This window comes from Mus caroli, chromosome 1 (assembly GCF_900094665.2).
Source record: "Mus caroli chromosome 1, CAROLI_EIJ_v1.1, whole genome shotgun sequence".
Classification (NCBI taxonomy): domain Eukaryota; kingdom Metazoa; phylum Chordata; class Mammalia; order Rodentia; family Muridae; genus Mus; species Mus caroli.
Genome location: NC_034570.1, coordinates 2,018,878 through 2,026,810, shown reverse-complemented (window position 1 = coordinate 2,026,810; position 7,933 = coordinate 2,018,878). Strand labels below are relative to the sequence as shown.

Genomic DNA, 7,933 nt, shown 5'->3' with positions numbered 1-7,933 from the left:
CATAGTTGTGACAAGAAATCTAAAGGATGACTAGCATCGCCAATAACTATCAGTGAAAACAAACAGAAAAGGGAAGGAGAAGCAAGGGTGTGGTCGGAATAAGTATCTGAACGCAGAGCAGACAAAGCTCCTGGCAGAGCCTGATGTTGTGGGAGAAGACAGGAAAACCATTGCATACAGACTAACAACCTTCTACAGTAACCAGCTCCCTTCAGATCGCTTCTATGCCTTATTAGCTCAGAAATCTGAAAAGCACAAAGTTTAAGAGACCATTAAAGACTTGGTTTAAAAAACATTTTAGGCTGCTTTCTCATTACTCGCCTCGAGGGACTGATTGAGGGTTGACGTCTTGCTTTTGCATTGATCTGAGTCTTGGTGTCTCACTCCGGGCGGTGGGGGAGCATCTCAAAGTAAGTACCACTGACTGAGGGGAGGGTCGAGTTCTTATATTTGGGGACTCGCCCTGGGATTTGAGGAGCCGCCCCCAGGACCTCCAACTAGGCTAGCCACTAGTCAGCAAGAGGTGGGGGGAGGGACGAACTAGGCAACTGGCAACATGTGCCTAAGTAGGTGTTTTGTATCTCTGTCTTCTGGTTTCACTTTTGGCTCCCAGGCACAGTGTCAGCTGGAAAGCCTCTGCCCTGGTGTGGTCAATTGTGGCAGGCAGATGTGCCTTAATGCTGAGGACTTACTTGACCAAATGCATAGATGGACACATTTAGGGGATAAGAAGCTCATGTAAGCAGTCAAGGGATCTAAGGTTTATGTAACACACCTTGTAGAACAGTGGAAGGTATGTCAGCAAGTAAATGCTCATGTAGCCAAAGCAAACAGGGCAAGAGACCTAGGGGAGAGCGGCCTGGGGTTTACTGGGAGGTCGATTTTGCAGAATTTACGCCAGGAAAATATGGCTACAAATACCTTCTATTGTTTTAAGATACTTTCTCTGGATGGGTTGAGGCTTTCCCCACCAAGCATGAAACACCTACTGTGGTAGCCAAGAAGATATTAGAGGAAATTTTCCCGAGGTTAGGAGTGCCCAAGGTAATTGGATCAGACAATGGTCCTGCTTTTGTCTCTATGGTAAGTCACAGATTAGCAGAGATATTGGGGACTAGTTAGAAGCTTCATTGTGCGGTCTGTCCCCAAAGCTCAGGGCAGGTAGAGGGAATGAACAGAACTCTAAAAGAGACCTTAATTAAATTGTCCTTGGAGATTGGCATTGCCTGGATGGTGCTCCTTCCCCTGGTCCTGTTCTGAGCCTGGAACACTCTCTACCATTTTAACCTGACCTCTACTCCCTTAACCCCGGCTCTTGACACACACACCCCGAATGGCTTTTCAGTCTGACAAGGATCTTATGGCTTGATTTCAAGCTTTCCAGATCAGCCACCAGGAACTGTGGCCTAAACTTAGTGCCCTGAATAACGCAGATACACCAGAGATTCCACACAAGTTAAGAAGCGTCATGCTGAAAACTTGGAAGCAAAGTAGAAAGGGCTGTCTTTGGTGTTGTTGACCACCCCAACCTCCATTAAAGTGGATGGAGTTACTGCCTGGGTTCATGTAACCCATGTCAGACCAGCACCTGCACCTGATGCCAACTGGGTAACAGCCAGACACCCGAGCAACCCCCTCAAGCTCAAGATCACCCACCCTTCTGCAAGGCCAGAGATACCATGAGATGTCTGTGGTGTATCTTCCTTCCGGCACTGAGCCTCAGCAACCCCCACAACCCTACTAAAGTGACGTAGCAAGTACTCTCAGCCACTGGAGATGTAACTTGGTCACTCACCTTAAACCTGGTGGTCAGACCTTCTCTTTGATCTCTGTAAGTTAGCAGAGGGCCTTGAATCCTGGGATATCCCTACCCTAGAGACACAGGGGGATAAGGGACTTGCAAATCTAAACCCTGTGTCCCAGAGGCAGCCTTGGAGGGTGGGAATTAAGGTACAGACTCTCAAAGTTGAGGAATGTCCTTCAAAAAGCCAAATATATATGTGCCCCAGAGATGGGAGAAGCCAGCAGCATATCCATCAGTGTGGAGGCGCCAACCACTTTTTCTGTGCTACCTGGGGGTATGAAACATCAGGAAGCACATACTGCAGACCATTGCAGTTAAGGATTCAGTGGCCAAGGTGAGAGAAGGGCTAGCCAAGCAGAAGACAGAGAGAACAGAGTCAGGGCTGTTTTGAGTCTAGGTTAACTTCTCCCCTTGGTTAACCACCCTCATATCTACCTTGTTAAGATCCCTAATTGTTCTCCTGCTATTGTTGACCTTTGGACCCTGCATGTTGAACAAGCTTAGAGCCTTCAGAAAAGAGATAATAGGAACAGTGCAGCTGATGATCCTGTGCCACCAATATAAGACCCTGAGGACAGGACCTGAAGGATATGGGTTAGTTACCCTTCAAATTTGCAACATTGATAAGGTCTATGGTTTTTGAGTATTTCTAAGAGTTAAATGAATCATGTCAAAACTGTGTTGGCTCTACTGTGGAAGCAGTCTGTTTACAACATCAGTGACATGTAGCTCATAGAAACCACTAGACACTCTGAGGAACAGTTTTGTCTGTTGGCCCCTCTTGCTCCTGTCCCTATTCTTAACTGCCATACTGAGGAAGTGGGATATTAAGAAGGAGGACTTCATAACCTTAAAGGTTTGAATTTAAGGTATTTTTGACCCAGGACTTGGACATAGGACATAGGACTATGACTACCCTAAATAAGTCCAGGAACCCAAGTAGCAAAAAGATAATAAAAGACTTCAGCAGGAAATAAAGGGGGAAAAAAGTAGCCCTTTCTAATTAACACCTTTGTATGTCTTCATTTGAAAAGAAATCTCCTTGCAAGCATAGAGCACCCATTTCAAAAGCCACAGAAACTTTCCAGTTGACTGACTGCATAGCAACACTATGGTGGGGTTTTTGTCTACATACTCTGGAATCTATTTTGCTCCTGAAAATGCAGCTTCCTCCTAATCATTTCTTCTTGCTTTCAAAGGACATTAGATGAAGAACCCATTATTTAATTCTTCCTCATCAAGTCAAAGGCTCTGTGCCTTAGATGATGCTAAGTTAAGACATAATCTCAGTCACTTTCTCATTTGCATACAGTGTCTTGACATTGGAATAAAACAATGGAGAGGGACATAATTCTTTCAAACTATAGAGTATATATTTCATAGTTTTTGTCATTAATGCTAAGTGAAAATGAGAGTTAAATAGGGATTTTTATCTGTAATACCATTGTAAAAATCCTCTGGGACCTATATTATATTTTAATGAAGGAATAACTTATGGGAATTCTGTTACCACAGTGATTTGGGTATGGTATTATTGCTTTAGAGAAATTTAGTTCTAGAAGTCTCATTCATCTCTCATATATCTAGAAATATGCTTAGGCTTATCACTTTAATTTCACAAGTCAGTTATTAACATTTAATTATTGCTCATTGGCACCCTCTCTAGAAACTTGTCCTTCATCTATTCCTGGGTTTCTATTCAAGAATTCTAACACCCTTAGGAATCAACTTTCCTTCAACTTCTAAAATACCATTGAGCATTTGCATCATTCAATGGTGGCAAGTTAGTCCTGTCCCAAACATAATCTGATAACCCTGGTTGGTGTTTTCCTAGTTGTTGCTTATATGTACAGGGAGAGTTGGGGAGAAGAGTGGAGGATCTGTTAGACATCGTTGGGAATTAGCAAGTGTGGATATGAATCTATAAGCTGCAAATTCAGGTAAAAGGTAAGCTGGCACCCTTGAGTGTGAGGAGAGAAAGTCAGGCAGATTTTCTGTATTGTAGTGTATAAGTAAAACCTACTCATTCAGGGAATCTTTTGTTTATATTGTGTGTTTATTTAGTTAACCAGAGGAGCCCTAACCACATTATGGAGGGTAACCTGTTTTCTGAAGGACTTGGAGCCACTTTAATTATGTAAACCTATAACCTTAACTATAACAGCTACCTGACTTTCCTCTCTCAGAAGCACCCAGACCAGCCTTTGCAGTTGGTGTCTCTAATCATTTTTGTCAGAAGTGAATCATGCACAGGTTACAACACATATATGGGGGTCAAAAGACAACTTGTAGAAGTCAATTCTCTTTTCTACTATGTGGATCAGCAGGATTGAACTCAGGACCTCAGACTTGGCAGCAACTGCTTTTGTTCACTAAGCCATCTCATCAGCTCTGTTGTTTCTTAAAATTTAGTATGTATCATAGAAACAGTAGAAATTCACTCAAGATTGATAAGCACATAGCATTTAAACTTGCTTCCACTACAATTATTAATTATACAAAATAATGATTTTAAAGTGAAATGGTATGATATTCCAATAGATTTAGACAGAAAGCACTTTCCTTGGTTGACTTCAAAAACAGAAACATACATTGGGAATAAGAGCAAGAAGAATGTGCTACTGTGTTACAGGTAATATAAAAGTCATTCCGCTGCTGTCCCCCTCTTACCAGTGGCATAGGAAGAAAGGACTGGCCTTGAGAATGTTGCTAAACCCACAAGGAGGAAGAAGCTCATTGCTATCACCAAGGCTACATGTGTTTGATGATAGGTAACTAAAGTTACCAGAGTAATAAAAGAAAAAAATATATTTGCAGGAAGAGAGCTTTATCTTGTACACTTTAAAGGCACTAGAAATATCAGCTAATATCCTTTCAGAGAGTTCTATTTCTCTCCAAACATTTTAACCAGGGATTACATCTGCTTTGCTCAGGATCTGGCTCTGCACATAGATCCCACACACTACTGAAGTGGGGACAGATTCTGCTCATAAAGCAAGAGATGGCAGGTACCTCAGGAACCAAGCAGAGTGAGGGCATGTAGGAGTTCTTACTGAGGTTTACAACCCATCTCCTGCATGCATATTCCAGCCTTTGGCTGTTCCCGCTGACCTGCTCTGTCTGCCCTGTGATATTATACACTTCAGTATGACTCACTGAGTACTTCCAGCTACTCACAGTGCTGTTTCTGTAGAGATGAGTTGTTCTCTACAAAGAAAAATCTCCTTTGGGCAACATAACAGACATCCATGGAAACAAGTTCAATATCTCATGGACATTTTTGCACTCACTCTCATATGATCTCCTGAATTTGTGCCACAAGCTGTACCAGGAAGTTATCCCCAGGGACACTGGCTTTCAGCTGCTATTGCCAGTGCTGGGCTCAGACTTCATCCCTAGAAACTGTGTCAACGAGAACCCATTTCTACTGCTTGGCTCTTAGAGATTTCTTTCTGTCTAAATCTCTAATCAGACCACCAGAAAGTATTGAAATATCACATTATTGTCACAATAAAATCATTATTTTGTATAATTAATAATTGTAGTGAAGGCCAGGCAGAAAGAAAGTCTGAGGTCCTGAGTACAATCCTGCTGACCCACATACTAGAAAAGAGAATTGACTTCTACAAGTTGTCATTTGGCCTCCACATATGTGTTGTAACCTGTACATGTTCCATTTCTGCCAAAATGATAAAGAAACAATAAACAGTGATAAGTAGATAAGGAAAATATCTTTAAATGAGAAAATATGTCAGTGGTCATAAAGCAAAAAGTCTGGCAGTTCCCACTCTGTGTTGCAGTTCCGGTGAACTGAGGTCCAGCCACTCTGGTGGATCTACCTCCCCAGGAGGCAGAGGTAGACACTGTTTTCACTCAAATGGTGAGGAAAAGATGGAAATAGAACAAAAAGTCTGGCTTATAGCACCAAGGTTGAAATGAAGACATGGAAATAAAGGTATGTGTTGGAAATCATGCAAAGGGAACAACAAATGGTTTTAGAATTCATGGAATGCAGCCCACCAGAGGCAGAGTCCCAAGGACTACATGTCCTGAGGACTTCATACTGTTGTGGAGTTTTGCTCTGCTTGTTCCCCTCACATCCCTCCTAATCAGCTGTTTGAAAACTCTAAGGGGGTTTCCAGCTCCGCACTGGACAGGATCATTGTCACTTACAATAATAGTGCTTCATCTTTTTCAAGCACTGCTACTGGAGCAGATTAATGATTCATTCTCCACCCTTGGAAAGAACTTAGAAATGTAGATTATTAGCAATGACCACCACACTTACATTTGAAGATGTAGATTGTTAGTAGAATTAGGTTAACATGTTTTTTGTTAGCGGCTCTGATGTAGAAAAGCCCCACCTGGGGATCCATCCCATATACAGTTACCAAATTCAGATACTATTTTGGATGCCAACAAGTGCTTGCTGACAGGAGATTGATATAGCTATCCCCTAAGAGACTCTGCCAGAGCCTGACAAATACAGAGGCAGATGCTTGTAGCCAACCACTGGACTAAGCACTGGGTCCCCAATGGAGGAGTTAGAGAAAGGACCCAAGGAGCTGAAAGGGTTTGCAACCTCATAGAAGGAACAACAAAATGAACCAACCAGATCCCCCAGAGCTCCCAGGAACTAAACCACCAACCAAAGAGTACACGTGGAGGGACTCATGACTCCAGCTGCATACATAGCAGAGGATGGCCTTGTCAAACATCAATGGGAGAAGAGAGGCCCTTATTTCTGTGAAGGCTGGATGCCCCAGTGTAAAGGAATGCCAAGACAGGGAAGTGGGAGTGAGTGGGTGGAGGAACATCCTCATAGAAGAAGAGGAAGGGGGTGGGATATGGAGTTTTCAGAGGGGAAGCCAGGAAAGGAGATAACATTTGAAATGTAAATAAAGAAAATATCTAATTAAAAACATTGCTACAGTGAAAAAAAAATTCTGAAACATTTTTCCAAGATAAAACTTATCTCCTTTAAAGTATTTTTCTCTGGCATCACTGCAATAAACACTGACTAATGCACGAGAGAGAGAGAGAGAGAGAGAGAGAGAGAGAGAGAGAGAGAGAATCTTAGTGAAGGGTGCGGGTGTGAGAGGCCAAGCCATGAGTGACATGGGGGACTAAGAGCAGCTGCTTCAGGGAGCACAACTGGTAGAGCAGACAGAGCACTACAATATGGCCTCCATAGTCAAGGCGGTGACAGAGCTGAATGAACCACTATCTAATGAAGATCGAAATCTCCTTTCTGTGGCCAACAAGATTATAATTGGTCCCAGGCGATCTTCTTAGAGGGTTATTTAGTATCATTGGACAGAAAATTATGGCAGATGGGAATGAGAAGTTGAAGAAAGTGAAAGTTTACCAGGAGAAGATTGAGAAGGAGCTGGAGACAGTTTCCAATGATGTCTTGGCTCTGCTTATCAAGTTCCTTATAAAGGACTGCAATGATTTTCAGTATGAAAGCAAGGTGTTCCACCTGAAAATAAAGGGCAACTATTAGTGCCACCTGGCAGAGGTGGCTTCTGGGNAGAAGAAAAACAGTGTGGTTAAAGTTTCTGAGGCCGTATAAGAAAGCCTTCTAAATCAGCAAAGAGCATATACAGACAACATACCCCATCTGGCTTGGCCTGGCCCTCAATTTTTCTGTCTTCTAGTATGAGATCCAGAATGCATCAGAGCAGGCCTGCCTCTTAGGCAAACAAGCCTTTGATGATGCTATAGCTGAGCTGGACACATCAAACAAGGATTCCTATAAGGATTCCACTCTCATCATGCAGGTGCTACGAGACAACCTCACCACCAGAACGAGCAACCAGAAGGATGAAGAAGCAAGAGAAGGCAACTGAAGACCCTTCAGGTCCGTGGCCCTTCCCTTTTTGAATTGTGTAAAGAAGTGTGCTCTGAATGACACACTTTATTATGTCTGTTGATCCAGATGATGGTAATTGAGGCGTATAGAAAGGAGAATTAGCCAGCACAGACAATAGCTCTTACTTAAAACAAGCTGATAGTGCTTTGTTAAGCAGTACAACTTGTGCATGCAAAAATGAATTTGACCCTCTCTCCTCTTCCTTCAGCTAATGGAAACTGACACAGGGACAACTTGTTCCTTCACTATCAGCT

General features: G+C 42.7%; 1 pseudogene; it reads left to right on the top strand.

Moving 5' to 3' along the window:
* Nucleotides 1-6,922: 6,922 nt before the first annotated feature.
* On the top strand, nucleotides 6,923-7,656 carry LOC110302411 (annotated as a pseudogene).
* Nucleotides 7,657-7,933: the final 277 nt, after the last annotated feature.